At 38.6% G+C, this 23,597-nt stretch overlaps 1 long non-coding RNA gene across 2 annotated transcripts in view; it reads right to left on the reverse strand.

The window, feature by feature from the left end:
• Positions 1–8,329, reverse strand: part of LOC104007680 (uncharacterized) — a 265,188-nt gene extending 256,859 nt beyond the window's left edge. The window contains exon 1 of one of the 2 annotated variants that reach the window (XR_681965.4): positions 7,984–8,281. This is a non-coding gene — a long non-coding RNA (uncharacterized LOC104007680). Of the gene's footprint in view, positions 1–7,983 lie in introns of both variants that reach the window. The other variant, XR_010159280.1, reaches the window with a different exon arrangement.
• Positions 8,330–23,597: the final 15,268 nt, after the last annotated feature.

Below are 23,597 nucleotides of genomic sequence, written 5' to 3' on the forward strand. Positions count from 1 at the left end.
CATCATATTTTTTTAAACTTGCAAGTATCATTTCTTTACAAAGTGTTCCCTTATTAACCTCATTCACCCTTAGGTACTTCAACATTTAAGCCTAAACATTTGCCAATTCTGATAATTGGGAAGTAGACAGTTCATAAGAACAGTAAAAAAAAAAAAGTATCAATAATAATTAAATGAATTCAATTTTAATGATGTAAAGACTTCATTTTAACTCTAACTAGGATAAATGTTGCCTAATTAGCAGTTAAGAATAACTGACATGCAGCATAACAAAATATCAACGGAAAAAATTAAGTCTTTGTACTCAAACCATTTTTCATATGTAATACTTAGACAAAAACCAAAATAAAGTAGAATTATACAAGGTATAAGAGTTATCCCTTGTCAGAGGATTGCTGAATCTGAAATTTTATTTTAATGTTAGCTAAAAATTAGAAAACATATTTAATATATTTCTAAATGTTTTCTTTGCTCTAGGGTGTGTGCTTGTCAAACATTTTTGCTTCACAGCACATGAGAAAACCATCATCTTTGTATAGCACACTGGTCTAAGTGGATGAAGCTTCTCACAGATAGAAGAAGAGACCTGGAATGCTGGGCTCCAGGTCCTGTCCAGCAACGTCAAAGGCTGAGGGGATCAGTACCTGGGTATACCTGTAGCACATTCATGGCTGAGAAGCTCTAGTCTAGAAAATGGGAAGGCATATTGCATAGTGGTCCTAAGATCAGTTCTAGAATCAAACTAAAGGACTTCTCAGTCACTAGAGCTCACTGCCCTTCAGTTGCTTCATCCATAAAGGTCTAATAAAGTCTACCTCATATGGTTAAGGTTATTCCTCTTAAGTGCCTGGAGAGTTGGAGCTTAAAAAACATGACCTGTTGCATTGTTCCAAACCCTGGGATTATCCCAAAAGACTATGGTTAAGCCAGATCAGCTGCAGTGGAACAGAAAGGCACACAGCTTCCCAGGAGATGAGTGGGTGGATCAGGAGAGAAAATGCTATGTAGTTACTGTGGAAATCTCAGTGCTCTTCTCCTGAGAGCAAAGTCACAACTAAACTAGATTGAGGCATTTATTTTTCCAAAGAATAACTCCAGACATTAACAAAGTATAACTCAATGGGCAAACAATCAACTTACAGGATTCACAACACAGATCCTTATTTCAGAAATAACTCTATGTTCTACATTTTAAAAAATCATTTAAATTATTTTTTTTATTTTGACCATACCAGCATGTAAACCTAAAATAACGTGGGCTTTGCAATACAACTTAATATGAAAATTTTATAAGATTGAATGTAAATTTAATGAAGTCAAGAGGTAATTTTACTTATGAAAGGGGCCATAACATATGAAATAAACAGAGTAGTTGTTAATATGGAAGGAATGTTAATACTTAAATATTAGATAGAGTTTAATTCTCAAAGTTTCCATCTCTACCTTTTATGTGTAATTAGCATCATTTAGTGAATTCGTATGTTCTGTGATAGAAGGATATTTAATTAGTACTTTACTTCCCACTAGATAAAATTAGAACATAAAATCAGTATCTGAAATCTGCTGAGAATTATTTTGAGTTTTCTGTGTTTTCACGTAGATAATTTGCTGCAAAGAAATTTCTTTATAAAATTAAAAAATAATTCTACTCTAGAATAATATAAATCTCAAGAAGCATTTTTATGCATTTTCCTAAGAAGAAAACTCAAGATGGACACATTTTCAATATCAATTTATCAAGGTACCTGGGCAAAAATACTAGGATACATTTATTGTCATTATTTCTAGTGACAGGAATAAGTTCATATATCCGAAGCAAGAGATATCACATGACAAGCTCAATAGAATTTATCCAAATATGCTTTGACTGAGTCCCAAACATTTCAGTGACTTTTTGTTTTATATTGGCTGGATTGTCAGTATACCTTCCCAGTTACATATATAATGACGGTAATAATATTCAGCTCATTTATGCAGCAATTTCCCCTGGAAACATAAGTGCATTTTTTGTAATTTTTATTTTTTTGTTTTTGTTTTTTTGAGACTTAGTCTTGCTCTGTCGCCCAGGCTGGAATGCAGTGGCATGATCTTGGCTCACTGCAACCTCTGCCTCATGGGTTCAAGCAAGCCTCAGCCTCCTGAACAGCTGGAATTGTAGTTGCCCGCCATGATACCTGGCTAATGTTTGTATTTTTAGTAGAGACAGGGGTTTCACCATGTTAGCCAGGCTGGTCTTGAACTCCTCATCTCAGGTGATCCACCCACCTTGGCCTTCCAAAGTGCTGGGATTGCAGGCATGAGCCACCATGCCCAACCCATTTTTTTTGTAATTTTAATAAAAATTTAGAGGCAACAAGCCATGCTAATTAGAAAAAGGTATTTTTAAGTTTAGGAAAATCAAGCATTTATTTTTAATTGAGTAGTGTCAAGCCAATCACATAATGTTCTTTCTACTAAATTATTTCTATCATCAGAGGACAAAAATATCTCTTATTACAAAGGCAAAGGGACAATATTTATTCATTTATATAATCTATATGAATTATTACTATGTGTCATTTAAACATACTTAGAAATCATCTTGATAAATATAATGACTCTTTGGAACCCTTATGAATTTTTAGTTCCACAAAGAATGCTTGCAGTTTTAAAATACTGTTTTAGGGGAGATATTTTCAGGGTAATTGATGTATTTTCTCCTCATTTCTAAAAATCTGTGTCTATACATCTAAAATAAACTCCTCTCCTTTTTGTGAAATATAAAATTGTCTAACATAAAAGTAGATTTTTAAACATAAACACTGGAACTACTGAAAGTACAAGCAAGAAAATTAATTTCTAAAATCCTAATGACCATATTTATTACACTGAATTCTATAATAACACTCCTTAATAAATTTACTTTAAAAATTCAGAAAGTTTCTATCAAATTCACAAGAAATTAAATGTTTTTGTTTTCAGTAACCCAGAAAAAGCAAGATCCTTAGTATAGCATAAGTGTGAGTATTAAATTATATACCCTGGCATTTACATAACACGTTAAAAGTGAAAAATGATTAATATCAACACTTTTAAATGTTTATTAAATCCAATAAAGTAAGCAAATAATATTAACGTTTGAACTGTAAAAAGTAATAATAATTTTACTATTTCACAAGTCAACAAATGTATAATATATCTACTAGGTACCAGGCACTGTATGTACTAGGTACTGCCATATGGTAATGACCAAGACAGAGAACAAGACAAATGCTTCTGAGAAGGCAAGGATGTTGAAGCAAGAGAACTTAAGTGTACCTTAGTAGGCATCGCTAAAGCTCCATAAAACATTCTATTTCCATATATCTGCCTCAGCTGAACCCTAATTGGAGTCCCTGGTCTACTCCAGAAAAAGAGAAAGAAAGCAATTGTGCATAGGCTACACAGAGAAAGGAAAAGAAATGAAAAGAGATTGGCTTGTTTTGCTCTGTGAAATGGTAAATAATGTACTACTACTGATTTCACTGTTAAGGTTTTGAATTTTAGAAATTAGAATAATATGCAACAGTACATTCTTCAAAACAGATAAAGTAGGAAGGTTTATAAATATAGCCTAGACATTAATTTAGAACAAAAGACTTCTTTACAATTTGATTTCCAAATAAAATCACAGCAGACCTTGTTTCTTTGAAGTTGACAGTAAATAATGTGATTTTAAAGGTCATCTGGTTTCCAAAATATGTTGTGCACTGAAAAAAAACTAAAGATAATAATAATGTATATAGCACAATCCCATTATAGTCAGTGAAGCAAATGCATACAAACATACTTTTATATACTTGTACACAAAAAGAAAAAACTCCAAAGTATTTTACGCAAACTGTTAGCTGTGAATTACCTATACCTGCAAAAAAAGATGACTGTTAAAATACCCATTAAAATGGTAATTTAAAATACTACACTGACCTAAGAAAGAGCATAATACTAAATAAAATGGAATATAAAATGTAATAAACACGTGTTTCTGCATTAGACAGTATGTATAGAATAACAGATGAGAATAAATTAAGTATTTTATGGAGGTGGAATTAAGGCTTGGATTTTCAAGTTAAAAATTTTAAATTTATCCATGTCCCTTCATTCTGGTAGTAGCATGTTATATTTAATTTTTCCCGTTTTAAAACTCTGATTTTTCTTTAAACTTTTCAAAAGATTATTTGTTTTCTAAATGCTATTTATTGATATTACCTTTTAAATATAATATATTCTATGTACACCTAGGTCTCATTCTAGACTTTCTCTTCCGTTCCATTAGTCTATTTCTTCTGATTTCCGTGACTTTACATATTAAATTTTGGTACAGGAAGTCCTTCTTTATAATTTTAAAGCTTTCCTGGCCATTTTCACAAAATTTTATTGCAGATGATCCTTGCATCATTTTGTTAATTAAAAAACAAGAACAATGCTTTGGAATATTTATTGTAAGGAAACTACATTGATAGGATAAGTTGAAAGAAATCAATACGTGATGTGACTCAACTGGCCTCTCTCATCTCACAATAAAGGCACAGTCCTGGCTACTCATTCCCAGCTAAAAGTTAGACATTTAAATACAAAACAAATATATAATAAGCCCTGTAAGAAAAGCAATAGGGCATTTTTTTTCTTTTTTATTCTAAAGGGGTGATATGAAACACAGTAAATCATAATAAGAAAGGTAGTTCTAATTTGATTACAAAATTTAAAAATGCTTTATCAAGGGTTGATAGGTGCAGCAAACCACCATGGCACATGTATACCTATGTAACAAACCTGCATGTTCTGCATATGTATTCCAGAACTTAAAGTAAAATTTAAAAAAAATGCTTTATCAATCCAGAGGTTAAAAGACCTCGAATTAAATCAGCTCATTTGTCAGAAGTATGAAGCCAAGAAATTCAATGTACTCAAGTGTTACTAAATGGTAACAGCTGCACCTAAACAAGCTAATTCTTAACTTATTAGTCAAGAGTAACTGACACCCAAAAAAGACTAATTGTAATTGTTTTGTTGTTGTTTGTTTTGAGACGGAGTCTTGCTCTGTCACCGAGGCTGGAGTACAGTGGCGCGATCTCGGCGCACTGCAACCTCTGCCTCCCGGCTTCAAGCAATTCTCCAGCCTCAGCCTCCCAAGTAGTTGGGACCACAGATGCGCGCCACTGCATCCAGATAATTTTTGTATTTTTAGTAGAGACCGGGTCTCACCATGTTGGCCAGGCCGGTCTCAAACTCCTGACAGGTGATCCACCCGCCTCGGCTCCCAAAGTGCTGGGATTACAGGCGTAAGCCACCGTGCCTGGCCACGTAATTGTAAATTATTTGGTCTCTTACACCTTAGTGAAAATATTTGAGCCTCTTTTGTCACTGGATGTTCCTCCATACAGTGTGTCCTGCAGAAATGGTCATTAATTCTGTCACTTAAAGAAAGCAAAGCAGTGAGGAAAGAAATTCACGTTTCTCAAGTGTCTATAATGGATGGCTTAGGTCTTCTGCGTATGTTATCATCATTTCATAACTTTTGGTGGTGGGGGGGAATGTAGCACAAAAATTGTGATCCAAAGCCAAATCAAGTTTCACTTCTCTGACATCAGAGTTAACTCATTGAGCACTGTAATTCAGAACCTTAGGTTAAAAGACTCGTGAAAGTAGTTCCTATATACACTTCAATCTTTCCATAGTATTACAAATAAAATTGTTTCTTTTGATCTGTTTGAATAAATCCTATGTTGTTTCTAATTGTGTCTATCAAATTAATAAGTACAAAAGGTTTGTAAGCTAAATTCGAAGAATTCCATTGATAACATCTGCTCCTAAGTGTTTAGCACACATTTTAACCCTGAAAGCATATTATGAATACATGCATCTCCAGAACTTTATCATTTCTGAAGCTTGAAACTAATGCTAGAGCAAAAATTATCTTATATCTGACCTAATGTCCTATATATACAGCCAGGAGATATGATAAGGCTTGCAACTATTCCTTAGGAATAATTTTCCTTTCTTTTCAATTACTTCTTATACATGTCTCTGTATTTTTAAAGATTTTGCTTTTTTTGCTGAGTAGAAAGTATATCTACTTTGACATGTAACAAACTTTTCTGTGTATCACTAACTAAATACCCTAAAATTCATTTTTCTTTATTTCAATGGCAAAGATTTAAAACTAAGGGATTGTGGCCCACGCGCGCGCACACACACCCCCATATATATACCATGAGTCTCAAACTATTTGTTATTATTAGATATGCAATTTTCCAGAATATTTTTGTTGTTGTTGTTGTTTGAGACGGAGTCTCGCTCTGTCACCCAGGCTGGAGTGCAGTGGCGCGATCTTGGTTCACTGCAACCTCCGCCTCCCGGGTTCAAGTGATTCTCCTGCCTCAGCCTCCCGAGTAGCTGGGACTACAGGCGCGTGACACCACACCCGACTTATTTTTTGTATTTATAGTAGAGATGGAGTTTCTCCGTGTTAGCCAGAATAATCTTGATCTCCTGACCTCGTGATCTGCCCACCTAGGCCTCCCAAAGTGCTGGGATTACAGGCGTGAGCCACTGTGCCCAGCCCAGCTTAATACTTTTAAAGAATTCAGTTTTAATCAAATTATATGTAGTTTAAGTAGTTGTGGAGTAAAACTTTCAATAAATTAGGAAATTCTAAAGGTGCTCTGGAGCCTCCCGTATCACCAAGGCAACACAGGCTGGATGCTGTTCTGTCACTGCTTCTGCTGGCCTCCTGTTGCCATTGAGTTGACTACCATGGAAAGCACAAAATGGGACAAGGAAATACTGAAATGCTTTGCCACTAACTTTCTCTCACCTTAGGAAATATCCTCTTTTTTCAACATGAAAAATCTGAACTAGATAATCTTCATTACTTTCAGGTTTAAAACATGTTTTTCTAAAATTAAACTAAATTTAAAATAAATTTCACTGGAATAAAAATGTTGACGGTAGAGAACACAGAATGAGTTTTCTCTAAGCCCTGCAGTTCTCCAAGGAGAGTATCAGATGTGTTTCATCATATGAATCTTTTGATTTTTTTTAGGAAATTAAAGAAAAAATGTTAAAGCATCCTAAGATTGATTACAGTTGGAATTATATTTAACCCCGGGGACAAATTAGTTACTTGTTCTAGAGAGCCATGATTCTGCTAAAAAGGTGGTTGAAAACTAAAACAAATTTAGACTGAAATGGACCTTAGGTAAAGGATCTCAGCCTCCACTTTTTTTTTTTTTTTTTTTTTTTTTTTGAGATGGAGTCTCGCTCTGTCGCCCAGGCTGGAGTGCAGTGGCACAGTCTCGGCTCACTGCAAGCTCCGTCTCCCGGGTTCACGCCATTCTCCTGCCTCAGCCTTCCAAGTAGCTGGGACTACAGGCGCCCGCCACCACGCCCAGCTAATTTTTTGTATTTTTAGTAGAGATGGAGTTTCACCATGTTAGCCAGGATGGTCTCGGTTTCCTGATCTCGTGATCCACCCACCTCGGCCTCCTAAAATGCTGGGATTACAGGCGTGAGCCACCGCCCCCGGCCCATGTGGAAATCATTTACTTGCACAAAATTATGTAGCTAACTGGCAAGAGTGAGAATTAAAATGTATTATGTTTCTTAACTCCCAGACCAATGCTGCATTTACTTGTATAATACCAGTATCTTGTGATATAGGCTAAAGGTATCTCTAATCAATGAGTTACAACACACTAATATAAATTATAGAAGGTTTATCTCTCTCAGTTTTTAAGTAGGCTTCACTCACGCCTATCTTAACTGAAAAGCCCTTCCTCTGAGGTTTTCCAGTCTCACCCTCTTACTAGGCATCAGAATTAGCTGGAGCTCTTACATAGAAGTCAACGCCCAAGCCTTACCTGGAAAGATTATGATTAATTGATGGTAATGGCCAGGTATGGGCTATTTTTTTTTTTTTTAAGTTCTCCAGGTGACTTTAATATGAGAGAACTACAGTCTTACCGTGTCTGGAATTGCTGGGTTCTTGGTCTCGCTGACTTCAAGAATGAAGCCACAGACCCTCGAGGCGAGTGTTACAGTTCTTAAAGATGGTGTGTTCGCAGTTGGACGTGCCCGGAGTTTCTTCCTTCTGGTGGGTTTGTGGTCTCACTGACTTCACGAGTGAAGCTGCAGACCTTCGCAGTGAGTGTTACAGCTCTCATACGCAGCACGGACCCTAAACGTCAGCAGCAGCAAGATTTACTGAGAAGACTGAGAGAACAAAGCTTCCACAGCTGAATAAGATAACCTACCGGGTTGCAGCTGTTGACTGGGGCGGCCTGATTTATTCCCTTATCTGGCCCCACCCACATCCTGCTGATTGGTCCATTTTACAGAGAGTTGATTGGTCCACTTTACAGAGAGCGGATTGGTCCGTTTTGACAGAGTACGGATTGGTGCGTTTACAATCCTTTAGCTAGACACAAAAGTTCTCCAAGTCCCCACCCGTCCCAGAAGCCTGGCCGGCTTCACCTCTCACTGGCACTTGCCATGGGGACTTTGCGGCACCTAGCCCAGGCACTCTGGCAGCCCAGAGGGAGCTTGACCACTGATCAAGCTCAGCAGGCGCCAGCCAGTCGTGCGGAGTGCAGGCCCGCTGAGCCCGCACCCACCTGGAACCCGCGCTGGCCCGCCAGCGCCTGCCGCAGCCCCGGCTACCGCCGCGCCTCCCGCTCCACACCTCCCTGAGCAGAGGGAGCAGAGGGAGCCGGCTCCGGCCTAGGCCAGCCACAGAGAGAGGGCCCCCACAGCGCAGCGGCGGGCTGAAGGACTCCTCGAGCGCGGACAGAGCGGACGCCGAGGCCGAGGAGGCTCCGAGAGCGAGGGAGGGCTGCTGGCACGTTGTCACCTCTCATTACCTCTTTCATCTTTTCCCATTCCTCAGCTACTGCTTTCTCCTCGTTAACTCAGTCTGACTTTCTAACACTTACAATGACATAATAACTATATTAAAAACTTCAAAAGAGGTGAAATTTACAGTAAAGGGTAAAGAAATTCAAGTCTCTGAAAAGCAGGCCCTTTTCTAACAAGCCTCAATGTTTATATTGTAGTCTTCCACTGCCGCTGCTAAGCTTATCTAGAGTGGTCTACATTTTCCCATCTCCCATTCGCAACTCAGCACTGTGGCAAGGCTTCTGTGTTCCCAAGTTGTGTGTAATTACTGCCGGCAAGCTACCAATGACTGCTTAAATTGTCAAACTCAATCAGTGTTTTTAAGTTAACACATTTGGCCTCTCTGTAGTATTTAACAGCGTCCTGTTTCTCAACACTTTCTCCTTTCTCTTAGCTGTTTTTTTATCTGACTCCTTTGTGGGACTCTCATGCCTGGCCCTAGTCTTGGTCACCATTTCTTCTCACTTGGTACCAAATCCACACCAAACGCTTGATATATCACCTATGGATGTTGATACATTTTCAAACCTCTATCTCCAGCCTCTATCTCTTCTTGAGTTTCAGCTCCGTAGGTCCACTTACCCAGTGTCTCTTGATTTCCATGGCACATAGGCATTTCAAATAAAATATTGTCTCCTCTGCCTCCAAATTGCTCATACTTACATCCCATCTGCTATAGTTTAAATGTGTGTCCCATCCAAAACTCATGTTGAAATTTCATTGCCATTGTAACAGTATTAAGAGGTGGGACATTTAACATGTGATTGGGTAGAATTAATGCTGTTATAAAAGGACAGGTTCAACCCCTTTTTGTCTCTTGGTTCTTCTGCCTTTTGCTGAGTAACCAGCCTTTCTCCACTCCAGAGTGTGCAAAGCATAGTTTTGGAAGAAGAGAATGGCCTCACCAGACACCAAATCTGCCAGCCTTGACCTTAGACCCCAACCTTCAGAACCATGAGCCAATAAATTTCTGATCTTTATAAATTACCCAGTCTCAGGTATTCTGATATGGCAGCACAAAACAGACTAAGACACCATCCATTCCAAAAACTGAGGAGCCATCACAGCTTCTTCCCTCTTTTGACACCATTCGTCCTATCCTTGCCAAATTTATTTTCTTTATGCTAATGGCTCTCAAATATAACCACTCCCTATATTTGTTGTCATGTCCTATTTCTGGCCTTCATTATTTCTTCTGTAGTCAGTCTTCAGTACTTTTGTCATGTCCTATTTCTGGCCTTCATTATTTCTTCTGTAGTCAGTCTTCAGTCTTCAGTCAGTACTTTTGACCCTCTTCAATTTCTCCAAACTTCTATGAGTGTGATTTAAAATGTAGACGCAATTGTCACTTTAATATCACCTCATCCATACATATAAAACCCACACTTGTCCACGTGCGGTGGCTCATGCCTGTAATCCCAGCACTTTGGGAGGCTGAGGTGGGTGGATCACAAGGTCAGGAAATCAAGACCATCCTGGCTAACATGGTGAAACCCCGTCTCTACTAAAATACAAAAGAAAAAATTAGCCAGGTGTGGTGGTGGGCGCCTGTAGTCCCAGCTACACGGGAGGCTGAGGCAGGAGAATGGCGTGAACCTGGGAGGTAGAGCTTGCCGTGAGCCGAGATTGCGCCACTGCCCTCCAGCCTGGGCAACAGAGCGAGACTCCATCTCAAATAAATAAAATAAAAATAAAAACCCACACTTGTTAATTCTTAATATTTTACATTACTCTATATACATGTTGTAACACGCAGACATACACACACACACCCCTATATGCAAATCTCCAGCCTCAGTTCAATAACCCCCTCTAGCCCTCTATGCTCTAGCTATACTGAACTACTTGCCATTCTCTCCTGTGCTTTTGTCTTTAAAACACCCTTCCTCCTCTTTTCCCCTTGGACTATTTGTGTTTATTCTTCCAAATTCAATTCAGCAACCACTAGCTGTAGCATACCTTCCAACTCTGGTTCAACCCCTCCCACCCCCAGTGCCCTCTGTCCCTACCTCCGAAACGGCCTTTGCAAAAATTATAACAGTGAAAAAATTATGACAGTAAAATTATGACAATCTAACCAGCTCCGTCCTGTCTTTGACCTCCAAACTGGGTCATTCCCGGGTGTGGGCCAAGCTAGCTAGGAGAAAAATTTAGATTATAGTTTAAATAATAATAGCCCCTCCCAAAACTAAATCACCTTTATAAAACTAATAAACATTTACTAGATTAAAAAAATGAGAAGGGCCTAAATTCTGCTAAAATATAGGCACAGTTAAACAATTACCCATCATTATTCTAAAAGTCACAAGATTTACAACTTCCTCAATTACTTCTGTAAATAACATCACTATTATAAAACTGAAGACTGACCCTTTGAAATGTCTTTTCAGGCTTTTGCATTTCTGATGACCAGATGTCCCTACCCGAATCTGTGATTCTGACTCAGTTGGTCCTGTGAATCCTGCCCAGAAGTGAACTCAATGCACAAAGCCAATTTTCCATACCTCTATGATTGCATCCCTAACCAATCAGCATTCTCCATTCTCTAGCTCCTGCCCAGCAAACTATCTTTGAAAAACCCTAGCCTCCACATTTTCAGGCAGGCTGATTTGAGTAATAACATAACTCCAGTTTCCTGTTTAGCTGGGTCTATGTGTATTGAGCTCTTTCTCTATTGCAGTTCTCTTGTCTTGATAAATTGGCTTCATCTCAGCAGAGGGCAAGAGGAACCCATTGGGTAGTTACATATTTGGGAGCTCATCTGGGATAGTTGTTGCGGGCACCTGCCTGCAGTTTGGCAGCCCCTCACTGGTGATGGGTCTGGAGGCCAGCCCAAGTGGCCACCTCAGTCTATTGGACTAAGGGCTATTTTTGGCACTGCAGCTACCAGCGGGGTGCTGTTGACCTATAGTGGATGGATCTAATTGCAATGGAGAAATATTGGTGAGTATTCCAGGCACTGTCAACACCCCCTTACTTCTCTTGATCTGTTGGCCTCTCTAGAGGCATTTATTATTTTTTCCTCCATTTTTCCCATCACAGAGACTGTCTGGCTGTGTAGTCTATCATGGGGACTGTTTGGCTCTCCGTAGATTGTAGGAAGAGTTTTGCTGTGGGGATATTTCTCCCCAAATGTATGGAGAATAGGGGACCTGTTTGGAGGAATATTCTTCTGGTTTGGAATCTGGTTTGGAAGGTCTTATGTCTTTAATTTGTTGCGTGTGTTTATGTAAAGGAGATCGCTGAAGGAATTGCTGGTTGAAGTCTAGCAGCCTCTCCTAGTTTGTCTGGGGGGTCACATTTGGTGAGCCCTGAAGGAACTGTTAGCAGGAGTTCAACAGGTCTAGATCAGGGTGATCGTCTGCTCTTCCATCTTGCCCAGAGACCACCTGTTGAAATTCCTGGTCAGAAATCATCTGACTCCACTTTGAGTAGATCAAAGATGTCAAGGTCCAATAGGAGCAACTTTGAGGCTTGCCAGGTCGATACTCAAGTGCTGAGTGGGGTGACTGGTGTGTGTTTTGTTATGTGTATTTTGTTCCAGTCAGAATAAGATATGTTAATTCAGCTCCCCCATGAAAATTGAGAGGCTTTTGCCTATGGTTCCATGAAGTGGAGAAGGATGACTTCCTTTTGTAATGCAGCTTGGCCCCTCTATCTATGGCACAGCAAACATAGTCACCAAAGTCACTCAGAGAAAGGGAACCTGGAAACCTGTCAAACTGGCAAAAGGGTAAGAATTTCTTACCAGGCAGGCTTCTGGCCTCTATCTGAGCAAACCAGTTGGTTGAATGAATGGTAACAAAGAAGTCTCCTCTGCAAGGTTTTGATTAATAGGAAAAAAGATTTGTGAGACTAGACTTAGGCTGTAGCAAATCTGGTGTATTTTGTACCAAAATTTGTCTTTCTGTGTTGTTCTATTGTGGAGAGGGGTACCACAGAATAGAATGTAGGCCTAGGACCCCTATACACCCATTGTTCAAGCCCACCCTGAAGACTGATCGGATACAAACTTTGCTGCACATCCCTGAAACAAAATGATGAGGTTTCCCTCTTGTCTTATGTCCTTAAAAACTTGACTTTGTGACCACATGGAGGCACTCTCTCTTGGTCTCTGCCATTTGGCGGGAAAGAATTTTCAGGTTCATGTCATTGCTAGCCTTAAGAATTCTCTTGAGCAGTTAAAATCCTTTACAAGCTTAAAAATGACCACTCTAGACTCCTTCTGGGAGAGCAATGACAATTGTCCCATGCTGTAGTTCAGTAGCTAAGGCACTGCCCTTTCACAATGGTGGCCTGGGCTCAATTCCCAGATTAGGGAACAAGTCCTTTCTGGTTTAAAAATTGTGGGACTTTTGCCATTTATTATTTTTTCCTCCATGTACAGCTTCTGATATCCTGTCTTAAATTTTTCTTTCCCTGAGCTACCTTTAGGGTGATTTTAGATCTTGTAAAGCTCACCTGCCATCTCTTTGGAGACACCTCATGTGTCTGTGGTTAAGTCATAGCCTGAGTTAAGGACTATTAATTTTATGTGGGAGGTTAACTTTGGTAAAAAATTCAAAAGCTGAAAATATCCACTGTTTGTTCCTGCTGAAATCTGGTAATAAGAAATTTTTTAAAGGATTTTTTTTGAAAGCTCTGTAGTTAAAATTGATTTAATTTGAACTATATGGGTACAGATATTGTTTTAAGGCTCTTGCTCTCCCTCTGTAAAAACTACTTAGTCAACTGAATTCTGTTTCTCATTTACTCCTGTTTGTCCCTCCTTCCACTGTATCTAATCTCTGACTTTTGGGGGCACCAGGATTAATTTGCATTATGAGAAAATTTAACCTTTATGTATAATAGCTAGATAAGAGATATACTTTTTTAAATGGCTGATGTCAGTTGCTTACAGTGAATGATGATCACCACAGGGTTGTACGTCTTTCTTTCTATGTTTAAATAAGGAAAGCATGCTTGTAAACACCTAGAAGGTACAGAATGGAAGATGGGGTGATTATAGGGTAGGCTGATTGGCACTGGGTTGCCAAGCGGCCTAGGAGAAATGTCCTTTCAATGAGATACACTGTGGAATGATTGCACTGTCTTGTCTTAGAGTATTTCCCTCTTTTGGGGACCCCAGGATTTGGTGTAAAAATGAGATCCTTGATCTTGGGGATCTGTTTTGCCTTCCAGCTGTGCCTGCTTATTGGACCCTAAAAACTGCATGCTTTCCTGACCCTGTGCCCTAAAAGACTCCAACCTGAAGCCAATAATCCAATCAAGAAACATCTTTAAAAAGTCTCTCTGTGTAAGGTGGAGGTTGCAGTGAGCTGAGATCACGCCACTGCACTCCAGCCTGGGCAACAGAGCAAGACTCCGTCCCCCCCCCCAAAAAAAAAAAAAATCTCCCCGTGTAAGCGTGTCTGTTTTTCCTGGTCATCTTGACTAAACTTTTATCCACACCATTTTCCCTTGGTTTAAATAAAATATAAATTCTCTATTTTGTTTCACCTAAAAAGTATCCATTTAAAAACACAAATTTAGAATTGCCTGGCTGACAATTATTAAGATCAGAGAACAGATAATCAAGAGACTAATGGTCTGAGGTCAAAAAGGAAAACTTAAAAACTGACAAAGAATCTTATCACAATTAGCCAGGCAGGGTGGTGTGCACCTGTAGTCCCAGCTACTTGGGAGGCTGAGGTGGGAGGATTGCTTGAGCTCAGAAGGTCAAGGCTGCAGTGAGCCATGATTATGTTAGTGCACTCCAGCCTGGACAACAGAGACACTGTCTTAATTAATACTAATAATAATAACAATCATCATCATCATCATCATCTTATCCCCCCACCAGATCTGCTTCTGTCTATTTATATATGCTGGGAACATATTTTGTTACCAAAATACATAAAAGAACTGTAATTAATTGGCTTTAACAAAATTCTGTATATAAGCAAGTTGGCCAAAATTAAAAGGATATTACTTAGTTTTTCCATAAATTAAAATATTAAAATAAGAGTACACTGATGCAGGGCCAGAATCTAGGTCCATCTGTCTAAATAACAGTTTCCTTAGAACACTGATCTGCCCTTTAATAAAAAATTAGAAAGGATTATAAAAATAGACATAAAAATTATACCTCATAGTCAAACTAATTAAAATTGGACAGATTTATTTACAAAATATTAAAAATTGAGTATAACATTAAGAATACACTAATGCAAAATTAAAATTTGGCTTTCTCTTTTAAATAAGATTTTCATAACATTGAGAAATAAAAAAATTTATTTGTCATTTAAATACAGGGGAGAGAGAAAAGACAGATTCAGTTGGCTTCATGCTATCTGTATTGGTCTTAACAAGTTGAGACTCCTCTCTATTAACAAGTAAAGATTTTTGCCTTTTTGAAATTTTAAATTATTATTTTGGCTAAATAAATGACTTACAATGACTAGAATTCTATTTTGTGATATCAAGTGTTAAACGTTAGATATTTGACAGACATTCCAAAATCAAATTCTGATTTAAGTATATTTTTGACCTCATTAACTTTTAAGTATTAGGTCTCCTGAAATCCAAAAGAGACATATTTGACTTATTTGGTATACTAAAATCATACAGAGAGCATTGTCAAATATAAAATGGTATTCAACTTTTTTTTGGCTGCAGTCAATAAATGTGTTATTAATATGTGTTCCAACATTATATACTTTTCCTATAATTCTGATATGACTGAGTATATGTTATAAATAATAATAATTACTATATGGTTATGTGCCATAAAAATGACCAGGTTTCCTTTTCAGTTGCATCTTTAACTGTGGCTGTCCTGACTTTTGTCTTCCACAGATAACTGTCTTGTTTTGATCCTTTTCAAAAGGCGGTTTATAAGCAGCTATAAGATGCTAATGGGTGCTCTTGGATGCAGGTGTCTGATAATTGTAGAGACTGTGCCATTAAAATGAAAAAGAAAAAAAAAATAAACTTCCAGGACTGTCATAGAGAGCTAGTGTGTTCATGAGGACTGCTGGTCCAATACTGGGCAAAACAGGAATTGCATGGACTGAATTAATAAAAGACCAATATCAGGTGCAGTGGCTCACATCTGTAATCACAGCACTTTGAGAGACTGAGGCAGGAGGACTGCTTGAGCCCGAGAGTTTGAGACTAGCCTGGGCAACTTTGGGAGACTCTGTCTCTTAAAGAAAAAAAAAAAAAAAAAAAAACACTGAAATAGTATTTATGACATTTTGTTTAAAATATTGCTAATTCTTTTGTTTTGCAGAGTCTAGAAAACTTTTTTCTTTTAAGCTATTTACAGAGTATACCCAAAAACACATTTCTTTCTCTCTATCTTATTTCTCCAGAATTTAAAAACTATTTGTAAGCATATACTTAATTTATAACAGTATAGTTACATGCATACGTTCAATAAAAATCTGTTTTCTTTTATGACAAGACACCACTGGTTATTTTACCAAGGCTTTGACTAGAATGGCATGCTTTCAAATATAAAGAGACTGCTTTAAGGAATCAAATTGACTTACTAGAGTTGATAAAAGCCCCTTGAAAAAATCAACTTCATACCTTGTCTATCTAGTCCCTAACACAGGGTTCTGACCTATGATTTAAAAAAAGAAAATCACTTTCTGATAGGCCTGGGAGCCTCAAGTTATCTTGGGACCTGGAGAAAAGAAAAATTATCCAATTCATACAACTATTTGCAGGCACAGATAAATCCATGGCTGGCTCAAGGCTTTAAAAATTCAAATCTGCAATTCCTTATTTTAAAAAGTTCCAGCAAAGCCAATGTTTAGAAAGCCTGTATGGCAAATAATTGTTCTTGCTGCACTTTATGCAAATAATCAAGCCAAGTATAAAAAAACTCGACTCATTTTGCAAATAAATTTGTCCTACTATGATTTGTCGTTAATAAAATAGAAACTGGAGAGAGAAAAAAATTATGTTTCAAATAAAAAAACCTATAATACATCTGTTTTTAGGTTCTAGTCTTGTCCACTGTTTTGGGGTTTTTATTATTTTCTGCAATTTGGACCGAATCTTGAATTCTTTCCAGGCTACAGGTCCCTAAACTTAACGTTTTCAAATTTTTCTTCCATTTTTCTGACAATGACATTGCGACTACCTTTTCCCGAAGATCTTGAAAGCTAGAACTTATTCCTTGTAATACAGGCAAGAAAATCATGTCAGATCAGACTGCCACCACCTTTTTCCTCTGTAACTAAAAATGTTTTGAGTCTAATATCTGGATAAATTGTGCCCAACATTAACCTTGGCTTTTATTTCTATAAAAATGCCTTTTATTAAAAACTTCTGCCTTCATCATATATAGAGGCCTAACCTCCTGAAATGAGACACAATTGTTTAACTGATCTAGTCACAGAACTAAAACTGACTATAAAAGATATGGTATATTTAAATGTACTCTTTCCTGTTTATCCCAATTTGTCTTTCTAACAACCTCTGACCCAAATCTCTCTCTACTAGCAAACTCATCTCTGATTGGCTCTCAGGGCTATTCACCAGGATCTCTCAGGGCCTCAGATGAATCCTACAAGAACTCCTGCAGCCAGAACTTGTGCTTGTTATATTAGGCATGCAGACAGCTGCAAAGCAGTTTTATTTCTCTTACCCTGGGACTAACCCCAATCTCAACTAAGCCCCTGTCAGCAGGAAGTTGGAGCAGTCACTGACTTTTTTCCATCTCTGACTGGTTTGGCTGTGTCCTCACCCAAATCTCATCTTGAATTGTAGCTCCCATAATTCCCACATGTCGTGGGAGGGACCTCACGGGAGGTAACTGAATCATGGGGGCAGGTCTTTCCCACGCTGTTCTCCTGATAGTGAATAAGTCTCACAAAATCTGATGGTTTTATAAAGGGGAGTCCCCCTGCACACGCTTTCTTGCCTGCCACCATGTAAGACATGACTGCTCCTCATTTGCCTACCACCATGATTTTGAGGTCTCTTCAGTCATGTGGAACTGAGAGTCAATTAAATCTCTTTTATAAATTACCCAGTTTCAGGTATGTTTTTATTAGCAGTGTGAAAACAGACTAATACAGTAAATTGGTACCGAGAGTGGTGCACTGACGTCAAGATACTCAAAAATGTGGAAGCAACTTTGGAACTAACAGGCAGAGCTTGAAACAATTTAGAAGGCTCAGAAGAAGACAGGAAGATGTGGGAAAGTTTGGAACTTCCTAGAGACTTGCTGAACGGCTTTGACCAAAATGCTGATAGTGATATGGACAATAAGGTCCAGGGTGAGGCGGTGTCAGATGGAGATGAGGAACTTGTTGGGAACTGGAACAAAGGTGACTCTTGCTATGTTTTAGCAAACAGACTGGTGGCAGTTTGCCCCTGCCCTAGAGATTTGTGGAGCTTTGAACTTGAGAGAGATGATTTAGGGCATCTGACAGAAGAAATTTCTAAGCAGCAAAGCATTCAAGAGGTGACTTGGATGCTATTAAAGACATTCAGTTTTTTGTATTCACAAAGATCTGGTTTGGAACTGGAACTTATGCTTAAAAGAGAAGCAGAGCATAAAAGTCTGAAAAATGTGCATCCTGATGATGCAATAGAAATAAAAACCCATTTTCTTTTAAAAAATTCAAGCCAGTTGAAGAAATGTGCATAAGTACCAAGAAGCTAAATGTTAATTGCCAAGAGAATGGGGAAAATGTCTCCAGGGCATGTCAGAGGTCTTCACAGCAGCCCCTCCCATCACAGGCCTGGAGGCCTAGGAGGAAAAAAATGGTTTTGTGGGCTGGACCCAGGACCTTGCTGCTTTGTGCAGTCTCAGCACTTAGTGCCCTGCATCCCAGCTATGGCTAAAAGAGGGCAACATACAGCTCTGGCTGTGGCTTCAGAGGGTGAAAGCCCCAAGTCTTGGCAGCTTCCACATGGTGTTGAGCATGAAGATGCACAAAAGTCAAGAACTGAGGTTTGGGAATCTCCACTTAAGATTTCAGAGGATGTATGGAAATGCCTGGATGTCCAGGCAGAGGTGCATTGCAGGGGTGGAGCCCTGATGGAGAACTCTGCTAGGGGACTGCAGAAGGGAAATGTGGGGTGGAAACTGCCACACAGAGTCCCCACTGGGGCACTGCCTAGTGGAGCTGTGAGGAGAGGGCCATTGTCTTCCAGACCCCAGAAGGGTAGATCCACTGAAAGCTTTTACCGTGTGTCTGGAAAATCCACAGATACTCAATGCCAGCCTGTGAAAACAGCCAGGAGGTGGGGCTGTACCCTGCAAAGCCATGGGGGTAGAGCTTCCCAAGACCACAGGAACCCACTTGCATCAGTATGACCTGGATGTAAGACATGGAGTCAAAGGAAATCATTTGGGAGCTTTAAGATTTGACTGGCCCACTGAATTTTGAACTTGTATGGGGCCTGTAGACCCTTCGTTCTGGCCAATTTCTCCCATTTGGAATGGATGTATTTATCCAATGCCTGTACCCCATAGTATTTAGGATGTAACTAACTTGCTTTTGATTTTACAGGCTCATAGCCAGAAGGGACTTGTCTCAGATGAGATTTTGGACTGTGGGCTTTTGAGTTAATGCTGAAATGAGTTAAGACTTTGAGGGACTGTTGGGAAGGCATGATTGGTTTTTATGTGAGGATGTGAGATTTGGGAGTGGCCAGAGGTGGAATTATATGGTTTGGCTATGTCTCCACCCAAATCTCATCTTGAATTGTAGCTCCTGTAATTCCCACGTGCTGTGGGATGGGGGTAATTGAATCATGGGGACGGGTCTTTCCTGTGCTGTACTCGTGATAGTAAATAAGTCTCACAAGATTTGATGGTTTTATAAAAGGGAGTTCCCCTGCACACACTCTCTTGCCTGCCACTATGTAAGACATAACTTTGCTCCTTATTTGCCTTCCACCACTATTGTGAGGCCTCCCCAGCCATGTGGAACTGAGAGTCAGTTAAACCTCTTTCCTTTATAAATTATCCAGTCTTGGGTATATCTTTATTAGCATGAGAATTGACTAATACAATCTCCAAAGCTCACACCTTAAGAATAAGGTGTGGTAAAACCCAAAAGGGAGGATTGAAACTATCTTTGCAAAAATTATAACAACTTGTGTCAACTTTTATAACAGTAAAAGATATCCAATCTAACCAACTCCAACTTGCCTTTAACCTCCAAATTGCCCTTGGTCATTCCTGGTATGGGCCAAGGCTAACTTTGGAAAAAAATATAGCTTATAGTTCAAATAATAATAGCCCTTCCCAAAACTAAACCACCTTTATAAAACTAATAAATGTCCACCAAGTTAGGGGCCTAAATTCTGCTAAAACACAGGCATAAACAATTGTCCACCATTATTCTGGAGGTGACAAGATTCACAACTTCCTCAGTTACTTCTGTAAATAACATCACTATTATAAACTGAAGACTGGCCTTTTGAGGTGTCTTTTTAGGCTTTTGCACTTCTTACAACAGAATGGCCCCACCTGAGCCTGACTCTTGACTTAACTGGTTCTCTGGCCCCTACCCGAAAGTGGACTCAGTGCACAGGGCCATTTTCCACACCCCTATGATAGCATCCCCAACCAGTCAGCAGCACTCACTTCCTAGCCCCTGCCTACCAAACTATCTTTTAAAAACCCTAGTGTCCAAATTTTCAGGGAGGCTAATTTGAGTAATAAAACTCCAGTCTCCCATTTAGCCAGCTCTATGTGTATTGAACTCTTTAATTCTCCTGTCTTAATAATCAGCTTTATCTGGGCAGTGGGCAAGAAAAATACACTGAACAGTTACACCACAGCTTCTATTTCTACCTTATCTTTCTGCTTTTACAGTAGAAACCTTTATTATAGACCTGGTTGGCCACATTTTATTGTAATTGTGTCTTCACTTTTCTACCTTCCCCACTGAGAATCCCTCTAATGTTATTTCTATCTCTGTAACCCCAAAGCCTAACAAATGCTTGATATCTAGCCTATTTTCTCTATTTGCTCAAAAAATGACTACACAGAAATTCAGAAAATTTAAATCTTACTTTCTCACTAATGATACAAGGGATTATATGGATAACAGAAACATTGACGTAAAAAAATCACAAGAATTCAATAAACTTAACCTTAACTGTTTATGAAGGAAAGAACTTGGATAACTCAAAAGATATGAATCAAATGAGTCTAAGTTATGTGTTAGCTGAATAATTTTTTAAAGCTGCTGGTGGAGGTAGTAGTCAACTGAGGAAAAAAACTCACTAGACTGAAAACTCATTTGTTTACACCACCCTGAAAAAAGTTCCTATTTGCATGACTTTTACCTTTTGCCTCAATTCTTCTTAATCCTTTTTTGGTCAGAGACCCCCTTGAGTACCATGAACTATAGTTTCTTCCTGCAAAAACCAAAAACAAGGTAAAAAAACATATCTTTTTTAGAAAATTTCCCCAACCATCCCCACATGCAATTTCTTTAAGTACTCCTTTCACCACTCAGTTTGTGCTATAGTAATTTTTACATTGATATTTTACCCTGTAAGTATTGTATGGTTGTCATTTTTGTTGTATTTGTTGTCTCTCTACCTTCATTGTGTGCTCTGTAAAGACAGGAGCTAGGTAACTTTTAATACTCTGTTCTACTCTAGCCCATAAATGACCAACTCAATGTAGTCTGCCAAATACTCAAATACTGAAAGAGCTTCTCAATGCCTAAGAACAAGTTGGTGCCAGGTAATAATAGCTAATGCTTATTGTGTACTTACTACCTACCAAGTGTTACTCTCAACACATAACTGTATTAAACTCTTTAATTTTGACAATCACCCCAATGAGCTAAGCTAGGCTATCATCATCCAAGTGAGGAAACTGAAACACAGAAGTAACTTCTTAACTTCTCAAGATCATGTATCCAAGAAGCAATGGCCCTGGTGTTTGAATACTAGTAGCTGGCCTTAAGAAAGGACATTCTTCAATTCTCTACTACATCACCGCAAGTACTTGCGCAGAACAACTATCAACTGGGATGTTTTAAGAAGAGAATGACTTCTAACATGTCAATGAAAGAAATACAGGCCCATTTTGACCTTAAAAATAATTGCTTTTTTCCCTTCCTTTTTGGCTTTATTATCTTCCCCCTCCCTCCTCTTCATTCTATCCCCATCAAACCCCTGAACCCAGCTTTCCACCCCCACCAGAGTAATCCATCTTAAAGTAGTTTCCCTTCCATATTTTTATCCATACTAATTTAATCCTATATGAGGAGATGCAGATATTCACATGCATACAAACCCACATATACATACATATACCAAGGAAGAAAGGGCGTTTTCTTAAAAATGCAATATTTTTACAACTTTGTGCATCTTCTTTCACAGAACAATACCTCCTGGTAACGTCTCTCACTGGAATACATCTAGTTCCTCCTTTCTGATGGCTACTCAATCTTCCTTGTGTGGATCTATCACAATTTATTCATAAGAGAGTGGCTGAAAACAAAGTTCACTTTGTTTCCAGTTGTTTGACACTAAGAACAAAGCTGCAATTAATATAAGACATCACAAATGCCAGTGGTGGAACATGAAGCAGGCAGGCTGAGTTCCTTGGAGGAAGCTTCTCTGTCTCTGGTCTTCCTGAATTCTCTTCTCACGCAGCAGGGAACACTCCCTCCTTCTCAGCCATTTGTTGGGGGTCAGGAAGGGAGAAGTGACATATTTTGGTGGGGCCAATATCAAACTTCTCTTCAGAAGCTCAAATTTGAAAGCCAAAGAGATCTTCAAGATCTGCTCTCCAGTCTTTTCCCCTGACACTTGCTGCACCATGTATGAAAAAATCCTGTCCTGGTTTTCTCTGCCAAGACCCCCACCAGAGAGCAAGGCCTTATATGCACTCAGCAGCAAGGGAGGGAAGGAAAAGCCCAGGTTCTATGTTCCCAGAACCTATTCCAAGTCCATCTAATAATTTAATGCTCTGCTATGAAACCTACTTGAAATGCTCATTCCAAACAAAGCTGTTCTATTGTATATTTAAAGTAGAAATGTGATTATACAAAACCAGCTAATTTACTTAAAAATCAGAGTAATTAACTGAAAAACAAAAACTAGTGGAAAATAACTCAGTTCCTGCCTTGCCTGCCAAGGTCAACTTAGGACAGGACTGTAAGAGTTAGAGTATGAAACAGGCCATGTTTCAAATCACTTTACTGAAAATGGCTTGATAATCAACAAAGACAGAACCAAAGAGTTCCCTCTTGGCTTCTCCTACTTTGTGGTGGTCATGAATTTTATGTCTCCTAGGATAAATGTACTTACATTGAAGCATACCACCCAAATTGCACTCTAAAATTTTTGTAATTTTGGAATTATTATTTTTTGTCCAATACATATTCTAATCACTCTTCCTTACTGAACTTCACTGCATATTTTAAGATTTTCAAGTCTTTCATCCAGCAGGCTACCTTATAGAACACTAAGTCACTTTTAAGACAGTGATATCAGTTAGTAATTTGGATAATCAACTTGGCAGAGTGCTTAAATGTAAATTTACTATATACACATATCTTGTTTAATATCACCATGCATATAATGCTACCCCTACAAATGTTAAATATTTAACTTAAAATACAGTATACCACTAATATACACTTTCCCCACACTCAGGATGCTAATAGGCACTGTCAACCAAGAAGAGCAAGCATGGCAGACAG

Source organism: Pan troglodytes, chromosome 7 (genome assembly GCF_028858775.2).
Source record: "Pan troglodytes isolate AG18354 chromosome 7, NHGRI_mPanTro3-v2.0_pri, whole genome shotgun sequence".
NCBI classification, from domain to species: domain Eukaryota; kingdom Metazoa; phylum Chordata; class Mammalia; order Primates; family Hominidae; genus Pan; species Pan troglodytes.